Source organism: Pteropus medius, unplaced genomic scaffold (genome assembly GCF_902729225.1).
Source record: "Pteropus medius unplaced genomic scaffold, Ma_sr-lr_union100, whole genome shotgun sequence".
Lineage (NCBI taxonomy): Eukaryota > Metazoa > Chordata > Mammalia > Chiroptera > Pteropodidae > Pteropus > Pteropus medius.
The window spans coordinates 2961415-2984048 of record NW_024343733.1 but is presented as its reverse complement, the minus strand read 5'-3'; the positions used below and the strand labels follow the sequence as shown (position 1 = coordinate 2984048).

Sequence of the window (22634 nt, the reverse complement as noted above, 5' to 3'; positions counted from 1 at the left end):
CTTTTATTAGGTCCAAACTACTCTAAATTTTAATTCGTAGTTGAAAAATTTTAGATAGTGTTTGGAATGTTTTGTTAGCTGATATGTTTAATATTTTTTTAAGAAACCTTAACATATATTTGAGGGCCTCTTCTAAAGCCTGAAGGATTTAGAAGAGGCCCTCAAATATATGTTAAGTTTCTTAAAAAAAGAAACCTTACTTCTGCTTTACACCTTCCTAGCTTTTCTCTGCAGCCACTTTTTATCTGTGATATCTCCTGCCACAACAGCCAGAGGGCAGTAAACCACAGTGGACTAATTGAGCTGTTGACCTTATAGTCTATTTGTCTATTCAACTCTAATTTTTAGAGTATTTGATATATAAATTTAAGAACCCATTCTGGATAAGAATGCTTACTTAGCTGGATAATCAGCAAAATCTCAAAACTTATGTATCATATCTCAAAGCTTATTTTATGTAGTTAGCAGTGAACTCAAGTAAAATTAAACATCTGGATTCCATTTATCAGAATTTTAAAAATAAAATACCTCCTAGAAGATACTTATAACATTTACATTTGTTCATTTAAGTATCGAAATATATATTTTTGTTGGTTTAAAAATTTTTACACATGTAGTAGAGGAATATAGCATTTTTGTTTGTTTTAGTTTCTTCTTTAATTTTGATGATTGTTTTTGCCTCTTGATCTCTTAATTTCTCTACTCCACATTGATCCCTTGTTGTTTAACTTTTTGGTCTGGTACAAGATTTGTTAGCACAAATCAGTATTTTATAACGATAATGATACCAAACCCAACTGTTAATTTGGCTCATTTAGTTGAGGTATAGAGGAAAGTATATTTAACTATACCAACAAAGCACATGATCAGGGTTCTTGGAAATAGCTTATTATTTCTCATGGACTTCATTAAAAAGTTAACAAAAAGATGTAGGCTATTTAAATGTTTCATAGTTGCCTTACATTGTATATGTAGATTCATTAATGTATTAAATATTTTTATGGTAAAGAATTAAGCAAAGATTAACTTTTTAAGTTGTTTTTGTAAGTTACAGAAATACTACATTTTAATTGGAAAAGTAGGAAAACAGAACTACCAGATGAAGAGAACAAAGAAATAAAAATCCTGAAGTCTAAAACAGAGTTTTAATATTTGGTGTTTTTATGTATAAATGAAATTGTTATCATACTGTTTAGTAACTCAGTCCATTTCCTTAACAGTATATTGTGAATGTTTTCTCATGAGAATAATTACTTTATTTTTATTTTCTTTCCTACTGAGTCCAAAAACTGTGTAAACCGTTTATTCCTTTGTGTGCCACCAGGAAAGTATTACAGTGAAGGAACAATCATAACTCCGTTAAGTATACCTACTCTTTTTAATATGTTGAATTTATGAAAGTTATTAGATCGAAACGTGAAATTCCATTTTTGTAGATAAAAGTGGCTACAAAGGGTAATTTTATATGGTTCAACTTAATATTAGAAAATATTCGAAACTTAATTAGAACAATGGGGGCATAAAGACAACTTTGTTTCAGGTGCGAGAGAATTTGACAGGCAGAGCAACTATAAAAAAAATGAAGGACACGAAGGAAGTATCTTAATTGGTAGTCATGCAAATCGAGGATATTTTAGAATCTATTTTATTCTCTACTAATATATGTAAGAGTCATTTCATTTTGGGTGAAGTAAGTTTTAGCAGAATGCTGTTAAGCACGATGGTACTATTATTTGTAACATTCCTTTTATAGGGATATTTTACTTACTGTTCCTTAAAATGCTTTTAAGTTGTTATTAGGTATTTCACTTTGTCTTTGCAATATACCCCAAATAGCGTGCTACTAAGACACCTGACGATCAAGTGTAATACCCAAGCAATCATCTCTAGATTTAAACGTATAAAGTTATCCCTAAAGAGAATAATCCTGTAGAATACACATGAGTTGGTTTTGTAATATTAGACATTTTTTTCTTAAATGTTTGAACATTTATAAAATAGTCTGAGTGAAGACTAAAACACAATTATAGCCTTTCCCCGTCACTTGGATAAACACTTTGGGCTCTTGTATGAGAAACTGGTGTTTATATCGTGTGGCATAGTGATTCATAGAATGGGCTTGGGTTTGAATTCTTGCTTGGTTATTTGCTAGCTGTGTATTCTTGGTTAAGTTATATAATTTAGTGGTGCCTTGGTAAATTGGGTTGTAAGGATAAAAAAAAGTTAAAGTACTTAGAATAGTACAGAGAGCAGTCTATAACTGTTAACTATTGCTGCTGCTACTACAATGACAATAATTAACTCATACATCAACATTAAAACATTTTATTATTTTTTTAAATAATTGGTCTGTTCTGGATTACATTCAGTGCTTGCTAATGTTTGTCAGATATTAATTTTTAAAGTTATACTTTTAGGTTGAAGTAATCATGCTTTGAAGTAATCACGATCGCTTTAAAAATGGGATGACCTTTAGTTCCAGAACTAATGCGTAAGTGTTCGTAAACTTATAATAAGACCACTGTGAGCCTTAGTGCCAAGGGTTGATAACCTTTTTGGTTTCTCTTTTGTTTATTGATTCAGCCTCTGTTAGGCAAGGTCTGTAATCAGTCCTGGGTGTGTAAAATGAGTCCTTATCTTTAAGGAGCTCACAGTCTTATTGGAGTAGCTAAATGAATCCATAATTGTGATACAGTGGAGTAAGCTGTATATCATTAAGTTATGGGATCCTGCAGAACCATCAGATTCAGCCTTGAGGAACAAAGGGTAGGGAGCTGATCTGGAAGCCCAGAGTTGGCGAGGTCTGAGGTGAGTCTTACAGGATAAGTAGGAGTTATCTTGGTTGGAATGGAACTTGTCCTAGTCAGAGGAAGTAGCCTGTACAAAGGGACTGCAGGCAGTGAACAAATTGTGGGGAGAGCAGGTTTGCCTGGAGCTTTGGGTATGACTGAAATAGTCAGGGAGACTGAAAGTGGAATGGTGGGGCAACACACTGAAGTAAGCGTGAGGAATTTGGACTTAATACATTTTGAGGAATTGTAGGTTTATAACCAGGAAACAAAGAATTAGGAAGTTATACACAAAATGAATGTGAGCAGAAAGACCTTAATATTATAATAAATTGTTTTTTTTTCTAAATTGAGCTATGAACTTAAACATTCTGTTTAGGATACAGATTTATTTAAATTTAAAAATACCAATGGACTATGTTCTGAACTTTATACTACTAGTCTGCCAGTTTTATTTTATTATAACTTTGCCCATTTTGCTTGACTAAATTTTTCCCAAATTTTCACTTTGAATTTTGGAGGTTAATACAGTATGGCAAATTGACTTCTCCTAATCAACCAAACAAAATCAGTTTATAAACACAATCTTTTGGTCACTTCATTGCCTATTTGTCAGTGGTGGCAAGACTTGCAATCTTGAAACCCAAAAATATGACAGAGAGCAAGTATAGACTTCTAGGGACTGGCAATAGAGTCTAGTATGTACTTAATAATGTTTGTTGAATGAGTGAATCAGTGAATAAATGGAACCTATCTTATATGGTTCTAACGTAACATAGTACTGTATTCTTAGAAAGTCGACTTATAATAAATATACATAAAATTTTACATGATTTGATAATGTGAGGAATTTGAAAACTAGTTAAAATTGGCATTACTTCTGTTTTTAATTTCTAAGTAGGTAGAAATATCCATTTTATTTTCTGTATGTTCTGTAGAGAAATTCAGCTGTAAATATGCATTGCATAATTTCGAAATTTAATTTATTTCTGTTATCACTTTAACTTTTGATTAAGATTAATGTAAACTATAATGGGACTACACCTGTCCACCTCTAAAAAATAGTTGTCCCAATATCAGTATTAGAAGTCTGAGGAATCAGCTTTACTGTCAGCACAGGGGCAGAATGGCAGTTGTTAGTCCTTGTCATGTTTAGAGTATTGCTTTTTTCCATTTTTCATAGTGTTCCCACCTATGCCAGGGGATGTGGGCCATTGCAGAAAACATCATTACATAATAGAGTGCTAAGAAAAATGGATCAGGTGTTCTGACTGTGACCAGTGTAAGATAATTTAAGACACTCATAATACTATTGTTTATACCACTGAACTGATTGCAAGCCTCTGGAAGAAAAGGTGGGTACTTTATAGGCATGGGGGAAAGCTAAGAGAAGAGAGTAGAGAGCCAGTTTGCCAATATTATAACCTGTATGATTGCAGTCTTTAATCTCAAATGATGGGATTGATGTAACCTTGTTTAAATATCTCCAAAGAAGGACCTAACTTCTGCCCCTCAACTATGTATTTTGAAAAATATTTTCATGCGTATATGCAAAACCTTTTCTTTCTGTCTAAACGATTTGAAGGGAATTTTTAGACTTCATAATTTTTTTTTACCCCTAAATACTTCAGCATGTAATTCCTATGAGAATGTGGGACATTTTCCTAAAGAACCCTTATTATGTCATCATACTTAAGAAATTTAACATTAGATAATTAAATTATCTAATATTCAGTCTTTATCCAGATTCCCTCATGTCCAACGATGCCTTCTGTAGCCTCCCCTGCCCCAGTCTAGGATCCAGTTAAAGATAGCACATTGATTGCATTTAGATGTCTTGTCTCTTAGGTCTCCTCTAATTTAGAGCGTTCCTCAAGTTGTCTTTTTTGCATGTCCTTCAATGATGTTGATGTTATTTGAAAGGAACAGTTAGGTTGTACTGTCAAATGTTCCATATTCTGAATTTGTCTAATTGTTTCCTAATAATCAGATTTATTTATTTTTGTTTATTTGTTTGTGTATTTATTTTTATGCCTCCAGCACCTGGTCTTCCTAGGTGGTCTCCCATCCAAGTACTAACCAGGCCCGACTTTGCTTACTTTTTCATGATCAGATTTAGGTTAGACATTTTTGGCCAAAATATTGACTAGGTTATATGTACTTTCTGTGGCATCACATCAGAGGCACATCATGTCAGATTGTCCCAATATAGATCCTACTAAGTTTGATTACTTGGTTTAGATAGTATCTGCCAGATTTCACCAGTGTGTAGATACCCTTTTACTTTTCTGTAATTATTAAGTAAATTGGGGTTAAACTTGAGACTGTGTGAATGTCCTTTTCTCCTATAACTTGTCACTCAGTCCTGAGGAAAACTCTTACTTTAAGCCTATTTAAAAACAACAGAAAACGCTTTGAACTACCTGCTTTTGTAAAAGCAGTGAAAAGGTCAAATGAAGACTATGTTCTTAAGTTACAGGAAAGTTGTTATTTTTGACTAAATGAAATGAAATAATTTTAATCAACATTATAAATGAGTTTATTCTCAATTGAAATGAAAAGTTTGCTTTCTATAAAAGTAACAACCCTTTTATATATACAATTGGCAGGAATGAAATTACCGCTAGGTAAAAGATTAGTTTGAAAATTTTTTCTAAAGAGAAAATCTGGTCCCTGACTTTCCACCCTGTTTTTATATCTGTTTTTTCATTATTGGTGGTCAATTTATGATTCATTGAAATTAATCTCTAAGTCAGAAGTTTTTTAATTGTTTGGATTTATTTATTTTTCTAGTATAAAATTCTGGTGATTTTAAAAACAGGTGCATTATATCATTCTAGATTTGTAGTATTTAATGTATCAACACTTACATGGAGGTGTTATTATATGGCATTAATAATTCTTGAGATTAATGCGATGTACTTGAAAAGTAAATTTTACTTTAGCTTTTATATCTATTACTTTGTAGATAATAATAGAATAAAAATACATTTGTATTTCATGAGAAACAAGCACATTTAGGGAAAATGCATGCCCAGTGGTAACTGGTAAATAGCTAGTTCTAAATAGTTTCTGAATTATTCAAATCTTGACATAAAATTTTTGATTTTTAAAATAACTGCTATTTCTGTTTCCTGTGTTCAGTTTGAAAGAATTAGTTTGCTTCAGCTGTAAAACAGTCATAGTTTTCATTGTATGACGATTACCCAAATGATCGTATTGTATACTTACTGAAATACTAGATTTAATAGAAAATTATAAATTGTATCCTTTAAAGAGAAAACAAAATACTTATTAAAACTTTGCTAAGCAATAAATTTATATTATAAAATTATAGTAAGATCATAATGACTTCAAATTTTCTCATATGAAGAATAGAAAAAGACCTAATGGATTAGATAGAATTATTAAGCTAAATGTGCTTGAAATTGAGAGAACAAGCTAAAGTCTAACTTTTGAATGTAAATAAAATCGATGTGTTACCACAGGCAATTTACTGAACCATGTAATTAGTTTTTTATATGAAAAATGAGACATTTATACTGAGATTGTAGTGAAATAGCATGTAAAGGGCTTGTGTTCTAATGAAATGAAAATTAAACAGTTGGTAAAAATTATAATTTAAAGATTGTCGCTTTAGGGAAGAGTTATATCTGATCAGTTGATTTCGAAGGATGGGGAGATTTATGTTTTGGTAGGTATAGGCATTATGGTCTAATATTTTTACATTAACATAAAGTCACTGCCACCCATAACAAGCCCGATCCCGTCTGATCTCGGAAGCAAAGCAGGGCTGGGCCTGGTTAGTACTTGGATGGGAGACCGCCTAGGAAGATCAGGTGCTGTAGGAGTAAAAAATAAAAAAAAAAAAATAAGAGATTGTAAGCTGACAAGGTCCTTGCAGTCTGTGAGGTCAACCAAGGGTTGCCTCGTCCCCCCTTCCCCTCCAAAAATATATATAAAGTCACCTACTTGTATAAAGGAAACCTAAGTAAACTCTCATTAATGAGGTATTAAAATTACCACTGGAGCAAGTAGAGTTGAAAATTAACCTAAAGCTAGGTAAACTGTTATTTGGCATTGTATAATTTTTTGCCCTTGATATGTAAATAATTTTAGTGATGAATACATTTTGTTAGAAATATAAATATTTAGTTTGGCAATTTTAAGGATAGCCTGTTTGAGTCCCCCTCCCTTCATTTGTGCCTATGTTATCTCAAAATCTTGTTTTTTAATAGATAACTTTAAGATTTAGGTGAGATTCTTGTACCTGAAGGTGGTTATAAAGATTTTTTTGCCCAGTAAAACAGTTTCTTTACTTTATTTCGTTGATGTAAGAATCTGAATGTGGTAAATTGGATAAAAGGTTTAAGTATTAGTAGACTTGAAGGACCTAATTAATTAAAGAAAACATATGTTTGAACATTAAAATTGAATGGCAGAGATACAAAATTAGATATATAGAGAAAAGCAACTCTTGCTACAAAATTTACAAGCAAATTTATTGCTGACATGTTCAGATGACATTAGATCAGTCTTACTGTTTAGAGTATTTTATATTGGAGGTAGAATAAAAAGTCTCTAAAGTAAAACTTTTTTTTTTTTAAGGAAGGAAGATTGGAATACTCTTTGTGGGTTTTCAATGAGAGTACTCAGTGTCCTCTTCTAGTTATACTGTTGATATTAGCATACCCAAAGGAAAACTGAAGCTTAGAAAAAGTTCATAACTTCGTCATGTCTCTAATCGTAGTGAAACCCAAATCCATATTTTGTACCTTTTAAAATTGAAACCATTTTTGGCTGTGAAGCTATATATAACATGAAATGTTGTGATTGTGCCATATAAAATGAGTAAATCAACTTTTCCAAACTTTTTAAAATAAAATCTACATAACTATTACAATTCTATTTATATCAAATCGAATATTTTCAGTACATACCAAATCGATAACAGGAAAGTAAATAAAATAAATAAAAATAGTTTTGGAGTCATAAAAACTTGACATAAATACAATGCGATTGAATATCTAGACGATATAAAATTAGCATTTGCTTTTATAAAGTATCTTATTGAGGTAATTGAAAAGCTAGAATTAGGTATCTTTTGTCATAGAAGTATTTTTCCCCCCTCTCTTTTCTTTTTATAGATCTATTGTTATTGTCCTAGATCTTGAAAAATCAGAAATATATAGTAACTATTTGGATAACTAATCAGAACAGGGTAACTGTTAGGTAAAGCAGGAGGTGGTTGCTGAGGCTGCCATTTATAGTTACGTTACAATTGTTTTGGACCTGTTGAAAGTATAGTAGCCTAAACCAATTAATGTTCATGAATAATAATTTGAAAAAGCATTTTCAAATGGTTTCTATTTTGTTTTTATAATGCTTGAGCACATGATAACTGCAACTTGATAGAAATAAACTCAGCCATGAGCATCACTAGGAGCTAAGAGTTTTTATTCTTCTTAAAAAATATTTTAAAGGTAAAAACACATAAGCTTCTCTCCTCCCCCAAAAGATCTGAACAGTTTATAAATTTGTGTTAAACACTAAAGAATTATGGAATTGGATTCTGGTGCTTTAAGTATTTCATGACTAAGCTGTTGTCCTGATGTTACCTGAAGAGATTCTCGTTGAATATCATTATAGCTATAGTAAGTGTTTGATAATTTTCTTTAACGCTCCATCTATGTAAATATTTTTGAACAATTTTCCACAAGTACTGGGCCCCATACCTATTTCTCATAAACCCGACATTGATAAAATGCACTCTTTGTATAATTGGGTCTTATTTTGATCCTGGCTCTTTCATATTGTGATTTGGCAGTGAGTTCAACAGAATAAGCATTATCCTCTTGAGGCCCATCTAGGATTGAACTAAAGGGCTTCTACAATATCCACATGATCATACAATTAGTTCTTTTTTTTCTTTTTGTGCTGTGATAGTGTAACTGAATATGAGCTGGTTGCCAGGGTATTGTGGTAGAATAATACTCTGCATCTTGTAGTTAATCATGCAGCAGAACCAACTTGATTAAAAAAAATTTAAGAGTAAGATAAAAATTAGATGAAAATGAAGTGTCTTTGTGTCGAAAAAGATTGTGTGTATACAATGGTAAAATGAAGGTTAGAGTGTTCACGGTTCTCTTATTAGTAACTTCTTCCTATTTAATGTTATATGTAAAATATCTTCCATTTTACAAATTACTTTTATTTGTGACATTGCTAGTCTTGGGGGTGGGGGGTAGGTAAGACTTTTTGCTAATCTTCTTGAAGCCTTTCTGACATGAGTAGGAAATAAGTAAACATTTGTGGAATGACCGCTTGAATAAGGGAAGTGTAAATCTCACCAAGATGGAATCTCTTCATATTGTGTCACAACAATAAAGTAATGTATGAAGGATGTTTTAAAACAATCTTTAAGCTTTATAAAGTGTTATCACTGCTTTAAGATTATTTTATTTTTTCACAGGTTATCTTGGACTTATTTGAGTTTAAGCAATTTTGATGTTTGCTATTATTAGAGGGCATGTTAATCACATTGAAATGTATTCAGTTTAAAAGAAAAATTTAGGTACTCTCAGTTCAGTTTCAGGCAATAACATTTTAAATTTATTTTAAAAGTAGTCTACCAGATAATAATGGAAAAGGAAAGGCTACCTACCTTGGTATCCTTGGACAAATTATGTAAAACTCTAATTGTTTAGGAAGGAGATAACATTTGTTGACAATGGCTCTTATGGGAAAAATATCATGTCATTTATTGGTTTCACGAAGAGCGTAACAGTGGGGGCTCTTGATTTGAGTAGCAAATGTGGCTGGGACAGTTATCCCTATTGCTACAGTAAAGGCTTCATGAACTAGAAATCCGCCGGAGCCCTCAAACAGATTTTAGCGTACAAACCTCCAGGCCCCTCAACCAATCCACTGTAAGCACATACCACTTTACCCAAAAAAAAAAAAAAAAAAAAAGTTAAATATCTCTCTCTCTCTCTCTCTCTCTCACACACACACACACACACACACACACACACACACACACCCATTATCAGTGATTAGTTTAGATATGCACAGATGTCAGTTTGATTCCCAGTCTGGTTGTGGCAGTGATCCAGAAGATACTGGGGGGAAGGGAGCAAAACATTTTCATCTGATGTCTTTGGGTCAGTACTGATTCAGCTCAGTTGCCCATGCATTTAAATTTATAGTATTGTGTCACAACAATAAAGTAATGTATGAGGGATGTTTTAAAAACAATCTTTAAGCTTTATAAAGTGTTATCACTGCTTTATGATCTTTTATATTTATAATTAACATCATGTATTTATTCAACAGATTTATTGAGCCTACATTGCAGAATAGAGGAATGAATCAGAAACATATTCTGTTTTTCAGAAGCTGACAGTCTCATAGAGGAGGTAGCATATGTACATAGAGCATTTTTACAGATGTCCTAAAAGGGACACACATTACGGTAGGAGACAAAGCTTTGAGGAAGAGTTGATTGTTGAACTAAGACTTTAAAGAATGGGTAGAATTTGAGTATATGGTTATGTCAGGGCAAGGACATTTCACTTATATAGAATTGCATGTGTAAGGATATAGTGTATGAAAGTTTGCAATATCTATTAGAGAAGAGTTAAAGATGAGAAGTTGATTGAAAGTGCATATTTGTGCCCGATGATGATAGAGGTTATACACTAGACCAAGAAGTTTGAATTTGGGGTTTTGAGAGTTTTTGAATAGGACTAGATGGAAAGTTCCCTGTAAGCTGTAAACAGCACGGAGGGATGGGACCTACATCTATCTGACCTTTGTCCATCTTTGTAATTGCAGGTCCAGTCTAATTCCTGGCACATATTTGTTGAATAAAATAATTAGTGACTGAATGAGTGTAATGGAAGGTTGTATAAAGATTATCAGTCTAGCACCATTGCATACCATGAAATCCTCCCAGTATTCTGGATCACATGGGAAAATATGCTATTCTTATAGTAGACTGTTTTAAGTGAAGTATATAACCACATTTTAAAGATTTTCTTGTTGCATTGATTTCTTTTTAACTGCTTCTTGAAGTTATGTAATTTTCTTCCTTTTTTTGCAGTTGCTTATTTTTTATAAGCTGTAGTTTAATTTCAAGTTTTATTAAAATTAATTGAGTTATTTTCCATAAATTATTTTTATTAGTGTTGTAGATAGCAGGTAGATTGAGATTGGCAGAAATCTTGTGTTTTAAATGCCCTGTAGAACAGGATAAGCATACTATTTATTGGGTAAGAACTTAATGATATTTATATGTCGGAAGCCTTGTTAACTTATAAAATACATCATGGACTGAATGACCTTGGCTGTCCTACACATGTTATAAATCACTAGCCCAACACTAGAGTTGATATTTGCTATGTAGAAATGATTAGCTAAGATTGCTTGGCCGAGGCTTTCTCTGGGAACTGCATGTTTCACTGTAGAATCAAGTGACCGAAAGCTCTCATTGAGCTTTCTCTCTCTCACCCTGAAATCCTGAATTAATTACTAACTTGTTTAAATATCATGGCTATAGACTACGTGATAGAATGTATTAGTATATGATTCAAGCAAACATTTTCAACGAAATCCTTAATAGACATTTTTTAGTGTTAGTATACATTTTTTGTTCTGTTGTTGTGAAGATATCTTTTTGGTTCCATCCACTTTCTAAATATTTAAGATAGCAAGTTAGCACTTTACAAGTTCTGTAATTTTAAAATGGCATTTTTCAAAGACTGTTAACAAAGTTAATCTCTCCTCTCCAGAGATGCTTGCAAACACACTTGCACACATACCTGCAGTAGCTCAACTTTCTTGTATTAGTTGAAATTTCTCTTTGGCAACACGTGGAATGCAGCCATGCCTCTCAGAGGATGCTTGAAGAGTCCTTCTATTATTAGTGACTCACACCTTTCTGGCTAGGAACATCTATCATTCTTCTTTCCATTGATGACCTTAACTCAGCTGGCTTTCAGCAGAAGTATAGGTCATGGATTGTGAATTACTCCGCCCTGTTCACCCTCGCTTATCCAAAATGGAACAGAGGGCAGGAAGACATTTACCATCTTTTTATTATCTTTTACCTTTGGAGAAGTAGATACCGTAAGTATGGTAAATGAACTAAAAATAAGATTGAGTGTTCACACTGTGCCTTTTCCTGTGATATATGTCATCATGGAGAAGTCATTTAGATTTGCTTGTCTTTCATTATCTATAATATGGGAATTACAGCTTTTTTAAATGATATAGCACGAAGTGAATGTGAAAAGCTCATAGATTTAAATGCATTTCATGGTTATAGTTTTCCTTTAATGAACTACACTGTCAAAATATTTAAAGCTTCATCAGTTTTCATCAGTTTATTTTACAATTCACAGTTTTGGTAGTAATTTCCACCTGTAGATAAAATTTGAATTCTTTTTCACTTGGCATTGTCAGTATCATTTTAATTAAATTATATATAGGCATTTGAGGTTTTAAGAAATAGTTTCTTAAAACTGACTGTTTTCTGGCTTTGTCTGTGCAAGGATAATTGACAATATCTATGCCTTTACTCCTGAGGGGATTTTAGAGTAAAAATAAAATTATGTCCAATATTATTATAAATAGGGTTTATGGTCTAATCCTTGAAAATTACACTAAAAGTATAGTATATGCTAATTATCAATTGACGAGGGTGTTTTGGACTTTTTATTGATTATAACGTGATACAGAATTAGCAAGGATATTTAATTAACAAGGATTACTTCTACAATTCATGTTACATGCCATATTAAGCCTATTTCCCCTTCCATATTTGTTTTTTTATGTGCAGAATGGTTTTTATTTATGCTTATTGTGCCTAATTTTATGGTTGCAATAAACTAAGACTAAATGATGGTTTGAAATACTTATATGTTGAAACTAGAAACCAGACAATAATCAACTATTTATAGTTCGCTCGTTATGTGTTGGGCATCCTGCTGGCTGCTTGATGATCACTCTTGCAATTGAAAGTAGTTTTGGATTTATTCTTTCTTTTTGAATCTTGAATGATTTACAGGGAAAATTTTATGATTCTGATTCGTTTTTATACCTTTTGTGTTTATTAAATTCATTTTTATTTAATATGTGGGACAGATTTAGTAGTTATGAAATAAATAAGTAGCAGTCTTTTACTATATTGAGAGTGTTAATTTAACTAGTTGAACACTAGAGGGACTTCAAACTAATCACCGACTTTTTAGTTCAGTAGTATGTTCATTGAGATGATTTGTTCAAGTAGCAGAACCACATAGCCTTTTCCAGCTTTTTAGTTTTCTCAAGGTTAAGTATTGTGCCCCAAAGGTATCCTGTTTGGTTAATTAATTCTCAAGTTTATGGACTATAAATTGTAACCTTTGCCATTTTTGGTATATCAAAGCAAAAAACCCTTGATTGGTTATAGCTTCTTTTTAAACTCAGTCTATGTATTTCATAGCTGAATGGTGAGAAATCATGGACATTGGCTATCTAAATAATGCCTTTATAGTTTTTTCTTGGAAATCTCTGGAGGAATAGAGTTTGGGAAAAGTATATATTCACTGGAATAATAATTCAGATTATTTTATAGAGATTTAAAATTATTCTGTGATTATTGGATATGCATTTTATGAAGAGATCTATCAGTTTGTAATAGCAATAACAGAGCTAAGGTAATCTATATATTATAATTTTAGACCATTAAAGGTAGCTTTACAGATGTTTTTGCTATTTCACATTAAAAGCTATTTGGCAGCTAAGGGTAATTTGTGAAGAACTTTGGAGAATTCAGTCTTTAAGCATTGAAAGTTTGAACACTTCTTGAAAAAGAACTGTAGTTCAATTTTGGTATTAATATTTTCTCAAAATAATTTTGCCTTGGAAATGATACAAATTTAAAATCACAAAAATTTAATATGTATATAATAGATGAACGCTTCTGAAGATTTAGTTTGATGGTTATCCAGGGATTTTTTAACTCTGTTCACATCATGAGCATAAAAAATAAAATGAATCAGTCTTTATATTCATTCATAAATCCCCTCGTAAGGAAGTCCTAAAGACTAAAGATTCATAAAATGAATGAAATCTTTATATTCTTCTGAAATAAATTTCTTCACTTTTATATTTGTAATGCTGATCTATCTTAAGTTTATCCCATAAGTAGTTTGTTATAATACTGGAACACTGGTAGAAATAGACATTTCACCTTTAATAGTTTGCTAGACTTCTTTTTAATGTGGCAGAAATGTACACTAATAACATATAATTTAAATTTAATCCTTCATGTTTATTTCATTTTCCTTGATTATATATTTTTAAAATTCAGTACTGTATAAATTGAAAATAAGTCCAGTTATGGATAGGAAAAGAAAAATTTAAATGCCCATCTCATTGTTATTCATCCGCTTCTAACATATTTTTGAACTGACAAAAATGATGTATGGAATTGGTTTTTATACCTTAAATAGCTATTGACACTTTATTCTAACTTGTAAGAACTGTTATATAAATTCTTAGGTATACATTTGTTTAGGTCATTTAAAATTATATACATATAAATCCAGTTCATTTGTGTTCTTTATATAATTGAAATAGTCTTTAAAGTTATCCTTTGTGGGCCTTTGGATTTCTGAAAATAGTGAGAAAAATATAAATTACTATTGAATTCTAAATGTAGTCATTTCTTTGGAAAAACCAGCATTAGAATATTTTACTGCTAGTCTTAAGTGCTTTGCATAACGCTGATAAGTACTCTGTTAAATTGCACAATTTGTCTTGGGTTATTTGGAGAAGAAATTTGAAATTGGAGAGTATTTTACAACTTCATTAGCCTTTTCTCAAAAGTATAGTCTTAATGTCTTAAGACAAAATGTTGGTGTGTTAAGTATGAAACTGCTTTCTGAAGACTGGGTTTCTGAAAGTGCCAAAAAGTACATGGAGTACTGAACTGTGAATTCCAGAGTTAGGATAAAGGCATGCTGGATATAAAAAGCATGTTTTTGATTGGCTAGTTGACATAATTATAATTGTTGGCATTGCAAGACTCATCTTCAAGTGCCTGTTGTTTTCAACAGAATAAAAACTGATCCTGACTTTTATATTTAGGAGCAGTGGGCAATAACGGTCCAATGTATTAAATAATGGATTTCAAGGTTTTATTTTATTTTATTTATTTTTTACTTAGAGCTAGGTTAAAGTTAAGATTAAAGTTACTAGTAAGGAAAATTAGTAAAAATTTAAATCCTATCTTTTATTGTTTCCTCTTTTTAAAAAAAGTATTATGTGAGGTAAATATGATTACTGCATGCCTCTGTTAAAATATAATTCAGTGATAGCTGAAGGAAACTGGACTTTGGGTGGTAAACACACAATAGAATATACAGATGTGAAATTATAATGTATACCTGAAAATTACATAATTATATTAACCAGTGTTACCCCAATAAACTTTTTTTCAGTAGTTCCTAAAATGACCTGGCAAAAGTTTAATTAGAAAAAGACTACTTAAATAGTTATGTTATCAAATCTCACATTCGGAGGAGGAGGAAAGTGTAGAATTCATTTCTACAAGCATTTATTGAGTGCTAGGCACTGTGCCGTGTGCTGGGAATAACATAGTCAATTGCCTTCCAGGAGCTTGAAGTATCTAATTACGTGATCATTTTTTCCAGAAATTTGATTAATGAAAGTTTGAATTTAGTGCACCTTATTTTCAAACAATTCTCAGGTTGCTTGTGAGGTTTTAAGTGGATTTTCTTTACTCTTGTTGTGTCTTTTTGTTTATTTGGTCTTCAGGTATTATTGCGCTTTGAACATGGGCCAGATATTGTGCTAGATATTTGGCATTCACTGGTAAACTGGACCACTCATTTCTTTTGTTCTCTCAGAATGTACCCTTTAATGGGACAGTTAGATAAATACATAATACAATGTGATAAATGTTCTGATAAGGGTAGTACTTCTGCTCTGCTCATGTTTTGTCCTCCTCCAAGTTATTGTTCCTGCTGTGACATCAGGGATTTGTTTCTTCAGTTTAAAATGTTTAGCCAACTAAGTTTGAGTTTGTTTTTACGATACCATTACCTTGGGATGATAGAAAGATGAGCTAGACTTGAGCTTTTTTTTTCTTTTTTGGTGGGAGGAAGATGATTGGACTTTACTAATCTGTGTTTGAAACTCAAGGGGATCTAGTTATAGTTCAAGACAGCTAAATTTGGAGGTCCAAAATACAAAGTTTTAAAAAATTTGCTTCGTTGTTTGTATTTTCCTGCATCCCCAGATTAAGTTTTGCCATGTTATGCCCTTAATACCATAAGATAGTTGCTTATAAAGACTTGACTTCTCTTGGTGGGTTCTTGCTTCTTTCCCACATAAGTTGTTATCTTCATCCAGGTGGATAGGTCCCCAAGCAACCTCTTAGTCATGCTCATGTGTCACGTCGTCTTTCCTGGGCAGTGATAACCTTCATAGAGTGAGAGTAGACATTTCAACATAATTGAGTGAGGGTCCTCAATGAATATTCTATACTTTCCAAATTATCAGTTTTATCAAAGCTGACAGTGTGTTAAAGCTTTCTTCTAGTTGAAGACAATGGATTGTGCCCAAAGGTTTCTGTCCTTAATATCAGCTTTGCATAGATTATTATGACTTTTTTTTTCTTTTTACATAATATATATACTAGATCTCCAGTTAGATACACTTTTGTTGGGGATTTTCAGTGTCAAATCAAACACAGTAATAGCACATTGATCTTTGCTACAATTAGCATCTCAGACCACCAAATTTCTCTCAGACCAGCTGTATCCCTTACATGAATAGGGTGTTTGTGAGTATGGAACAAAAGAGGATGGATTCAAATCTCAGTGTGGCTGCATGCTTCTTACATTGACCAGTGAAGTGACCTTTCATAATTTCTCCCCAGTGTTTATATCACCAGTCAGTACATGTTTAAACTAAACTTAATGTTCTTGAGCAGCCTTTACCATAGTTTTCTCTTTTTCCAATTGCTTTGAGAACTTTACATAGCTTCCTCCAGAAGCATCTGTCTCCTTTTCTGAGACAAACATTGATTCTTGAAGTTGTTTTTAGATGCAGTGGGATTGATGACTATCAGTAATAAAATGCATATCCTCACGTAGTAGGACCATATTGGAAGTACAGATGAAGTGCTCTGGGAATTTGGAAGAGTAGAAATGACCTGTATTTACCCAGATTAAGCAAGTCTTTGGAGGAAGTGGTACTTAAATGATGTTTTTGAGAGTTGAATTGGGGCATGAGGGTTTCAGGGGCGGGAGGAAGAAAAGGAGTCTAGAAAAAGTGAATAACAAGGGTAAAAGCACAGTAAAGTATTGGCCGTAGCTAGAATTTCAAGTTTGGCTGTTGAGAAGGCTGTGATAAAGAGAAGAGGAAGAAATAAGTTTAAAAAGTTAAAATCAGATCACGAGGGATCTTGACTATTGGGTTGAGATATTGTCACCATTCAGTAGACCGTTAATGGGATCTTTTGAGAGTCTTGGGCAGTTAGAAGGATTAATCTGACCTGCAGTTATGTTAAATAAGTTGGAACAAGGAGGTTGGTGATAAGAAGAATATTAGGAGTCTCTTCCATCCTTTTCGGTAAGCTACAACTAGCTGTTTTGTATATTTTTAATTACATCTGGGTTTTTGATTCTTAAATACTGAGCTTTTGTGTGTTTTAATTTGTTGATATTAAAAACTAATCAACCTGAAGTATAAGGAAAGAGGCTAGATTCACATTTTATCCCTTATACATTACACTCTTTCTGAAATATTGTGATAGGCATTGTGGATCTTTAAGTAGGAAATATATGATGCTTTTATAGCACTTTATATAAAAGTAGGAAATATATGATGCTTTTATAGCACTTTATATAGCACTTTAGGATTTTGTATTTTTAGCAAGGTAAGAGAAGTCGAATTGGATTGAAGCTGAGTAACTCCAGGTGTTCAGGGATTATAGGATATGTGGTAGAAGAGGAGACAGGATAGAAGAAAGTTGTTAAGGCTAGAAAGATAGGTAGATAGGAATCAGATTGTGTAAGGCTTCCTTGGCTTTAAATCCCTTACACAACGGACAGACTTTGAAGGGTATATGGAATGCGTGGTGACAGATTTCTCCAAGACTGCTGAGAAAAATAGCCAGTAAATATGCTTTTGTCATTTCTGAAAGAAAAATATTAGGGAATGTTCATTTAAAGAAAGTATTGATTATCATTTATACAACTTCACTTGTATATAAATATATATTAAGCATATAATCAATATTATAGAATATTGAGCATAGCTAAAGCAAAAATAAAATATTTTTAACCACCTGTCCCCCCCAAATCTTTTTATTGTAACATTTAAAAGGAATTAGCCTATTATTAGTTCAATTTGTACATATATAATGATACTCTTTGAAATTTTTTTGTAGATTTTGATAATTTGTATAAATAAGATAACACTATTTGATAGTAGTTATGTGAGACCAGATTGGTGGGGTTACATTTTTAAATAAGGTAGCCTGAATTTAGTTTATCAGTCCAAGAAAAGCCTATGTTTGTGGGGCAGCAAAGATTATTATGTATGTAGGATTTTCTTTTTCAGCAATGAAGTCATGCAGAGCTAACCAAATACACTTGTTGGCCACTTGATAGACATTGCAATGAGTTTGATAAAAAGTTTTTAGTTATAATATGGGCTATTTTATTTACTTTTATGCATGTTGAATGAGTGATTTTGAGCCTTTTAAAATTTTTTAAAAATTAATTTCTAAGCTGTTTGAAGGAGACCAAGAGAAACAAAGTGTTATTGAAAATTATATTTTCCTTAGATACTGTCATTGCCTAAAGAGGGAGAAATTTTAGCCTGACTTACATTTTACCTAAATTTTTGATGAACGTAAATATAGTATTGAAATTTCAATTTTGTGTTAATTAGGCTTTTAGTTAACATTTTGAAAATATTTGATTCAGTTTCACATCTTTGACATAGGTGTTGCAAAGCTTTTTTTCTTTTCCTTTTTTACACTTATTGACAGTCTAAGGGAAGAAAGATGGTTTCTTGGTAAGTAATTCCAGTTTTATTAAATGACCCTTAACTCTCATAACTGAATTATTTCATAACTAGATGAGTCAGATGGTCCAAAAAACAGTTCAGTCTTTTTTTCTCATTGTTACCATAACTACAACATATTGGCAGAGGAATTTTGTATTTTGTAGTTGTTATTTGACCTGTTGATTTTTTAAAAAGTAGTTTCAGAACTTTGTATCCTTTGGAGTTGTTTACATCACTGAGGAATGCTACACTTTACTGCATGACTTAATTGTACTTTTAAAGATATCTCAGGGTTTCTTCTCTGTGGTCGCATGTGTGTGTGTGTGGGCGTGTGTGTTAGGGGAGGTTATAAAGAGAATCTATACGAGATAAATGTAATGCTGTGTTTGTTAGATATGAACTTTAAATTCTAGGCTTATGAGCAAAGATTTCAGAAAGCATTTCTGGCTTTTCTAACTAGTAACCACCTCTCTACCAGAAATAAGCCCCTTGAAATACAAGGATCTCTTAGTTGGTAATGATTATAAATTAGAAGCATCAAATTCAGGAATTAGAATAAATTACAAAATGTTAAAAAAGGTAACTTTTGCATTTCAGAAGAAACTTGCAAATAATTTTGGTGTTACTATTATTTTTTAAAACTCTCAAATATTTCCCCCTCCATACTTGCCTGTGTCTTATCTGGAAGCAGTTCAAAGGTAAAAGCTCCTGGTTTGTTTTTACTATAGCTGGAAGGTCTCCCCTCCTTCCCTCTCTTCCTCTTCCACTTCCAGCCCCTCTTCCCATCTATCTGTCAGTCCATCAGTTCCCTCCATCTTTGTGAAAGAGAATTGATAGGAAGGAAACCGGCTTGCTTTATTGAAGGAGAGTGAGAAATGAAGTTTAAACTGTAAAAGTTCATTAGGCCATGCAAATTATGGGAGCAGTAGGCTTCATACTTAAATGGCTTTTCTTCCAGCATTGGATTTGTGTTTAGATTTATGTTGAGACTATAATTGACATAATAGTTGCTTTTTTCTTTTTCGGATAGCCATCTCTGATTGCCATAGCAACATCTCAGAGGCATTCTGCTTGATGGCGACATGTCAGGGAGTTGCCTTGAGCATAACTCTTTGACTTTGTGTGATTGTCCTGGGATTTTTAGTTTCAGAGAGAAGATAATAACGTATAATTCTCTGTGTCCTTTTCTGCTGTAGTTTTGTTGTCTGTAAGGACTATATATTTTTAGGAATCACTTAAGATTCCTGATATTATTTAAAGCCTGTTGTTTTGTATAATTTGATTATTAGGGTGGGACATAATTGATAGTTTTTATTAAGTGTGCTTTGCTCAGACTGTAGGTTAAAGGTTTTGTTATGTTTTTGGTTATATGAACTACAGGAGATTAAATTTGAATACCGTATTAGGTTGGAGAAGAAGATTGTATTAACATGTTCCATATGTACTGTTATGGAATAATTTTAACTATCTGTAATTGGCCTTTAAAAAAATCTTTATAGTAGACAGGCCAGCTTGTAAGAAATACTGTCATAGTATTCTTGGACTAAAAGATCATAGAAAATTGTGATATCGAATTCTCTGATACTTAGAAGTCTTGATGATTTCACTTGAGGGAATCTATTATTTTTGAGTTATATTTGTTCAAATAGAAAAATAATAGTATCACCTTTAATCATTTATAAAAATTAATTATCATTATTAAACAATTAGTTACTTAATCTCATGGGTTTCTAAGAGAATGTATTTGCAAATTTTAAATTTAATTACAGAGGTATAATATGATTATCTGGTAGATTTGGCTTCAGAGAAAATGTTATATATACACATAATTTAATAAACATTTCAAAAATTGTTTTTCATTATTTCAGCTTATTTCAGTAGTTATTTATAGAGCTACTTTAGTCTTGTTTTTATGTTGCTTTATAGTGTTCTTAAGAATATGTCACAATACTATTAGAAAATGCTACTTAACAGAGCCATGTATAACAAAATTTTCAAACTGAATGTGATGAAAGATTAAACTGTGATATAGGCAGTAATCAAGAACTTTTTAAATTAGGGATGTAGAGATTTGCAATTTGAGATCTGTGATGAGTAGTTACTTTTATTTTTTAAAAAGATTCAACTAAGCAAAATCTTGGGCCTTTCTAGATTTATTTATTTTTCTGTTCTATTCTTTTGTCACTTATCTTGCCTGCATATCATAAAAATGATTTCTAACCTCGAAAATAAACTGTCTTAAAGTATATATAAAGCAGTTTCAGGGTATGCCTTTTATTTTTTTATACCCCCTGCCCCCTTCCACCCCTGACCTATGGATGTTGTTTCCTCTTCAGAACTGGATCTCTGAAGGCTGGGCGTCCCCTCCCACACTCTCAAGGTGTGCACCCGGGGCCTGGCACCCCCGGGGTATGGTCCATGGCTCCACCTAGGGCGCGACCCCAGGACCTTCTGCGTGTAAAGCAGACGTGCTATCTTCCCTCTTTTCTTTCCTTCCTTCTTTTTTGAGATGGAGGTAAACTTAGTTACTAAACTAGTTTCTTGATGAAAACCATCCTAGGCTTTTCAAGTTCACGGCTTCAGGTGGTAAATCTGAGTACTTTTTAGCATCCACTTTTCACATGATTTATCTTTTTGAAAAAATTTTAAGATTTTTTTATTAAATATATTGGGGTGACAATGATTAATAAAATTACATAGGTTTCAAGTGTATAATTCAGTAATATGTCATGTATATTGCATTGTGTGTTCTCCTTCCGTCATCATGTGTTTATTTGACCCCCTTTACGATTACTTACCTCCACCCTCCCACCTTTCCCTCTGGTAACCACCAGACTTGTCTGAGTCTGTGAGTTTTTTGTTTGTTACTTTCAGCTTTATAACCCACATGCAAGTGAAATCATATGGTTCTCAACCTTTTCTGACTTATTTCGCTTAGCATTTATCTTGATCTCCTGACAAGCTTTCATTTATAAATGCCACTTCACTTCCATTAGCTTTATTTAGAGGTTTCTTTATTCATGATCTTGCCAGTTTACTGTTTACATTTTTCCTAAACCCGGCAGGATTTGTGGAGGTTTATTTTGGTACAGTTCTGCTTATGTGATAGATTAATTGTGCCAGTTTTGGATTTTAGAATCCTTGGTGGCTTTTTGTGGTATATTTGTGCAGTGAATGTTAGGTGCTATATAGAACATAGGCATTTTCTCTTAGGGACATGCGGTTGGATTTTAGGGCCCTGTGATACTATTATAGAAACATCACATAAGCATATTTCGGTTATCTTCTGAGATTGATTTTGGGCTGTTTATTTATTTTGGGGACATGTTAAAAAGAAATTGTAAGGGATGTGATATGTGTTTTATGAAATAAGGCAGTTCATTTAATAAACATTTATTAAATGCTTTCAGAGGTTTGGGAGAAGTAAGAATATTATTCATACCATTTGCTTAGTGGTTTTTCTGATTTCCTTTAGGAATGTAAATGTGGCAGCATTTCAAAGCAGTCTGCTTTTCTTGAATGTAGCTGAAGACCCAGATGTGCAATCCAACTTATACTCTACCCGAAAATGATTTCACCGAAGATCCTTTGAATATAGTCTAGGGAATGTGTGCTATTGTGGTGATTGGAAATCATTTCGAGATGCCTCTGCTAACTAATCATACTTATAAAACTTATTCTTCAGACTAAACCTGCCTGTCCTCTCTCCCACATGCTATATTTCATGTAACGTGTAAATTGCACTGGGAAGGGAAG

The 22634-nt window shown here is 32.4% G+C and overlaps 1 protein-coding gene and 1 pseudogene across 2 annotated transcripts in view; both read left to right on the top strand.

Moving 5' to 3' along the window:
- Positions 1-22634, top strand: part of MED13L (mediator complex subunit 13L) — a 264752-nt gene that overhangs the window by 32947 nt on the left and 209171 nt on the right. The gene's annotated exons all lie outside the window — the stretch shown is intronic.
- On the top strand, positions 6521-6640 carry LOC120606877 (uncharacterized; annotated as a pseudogene).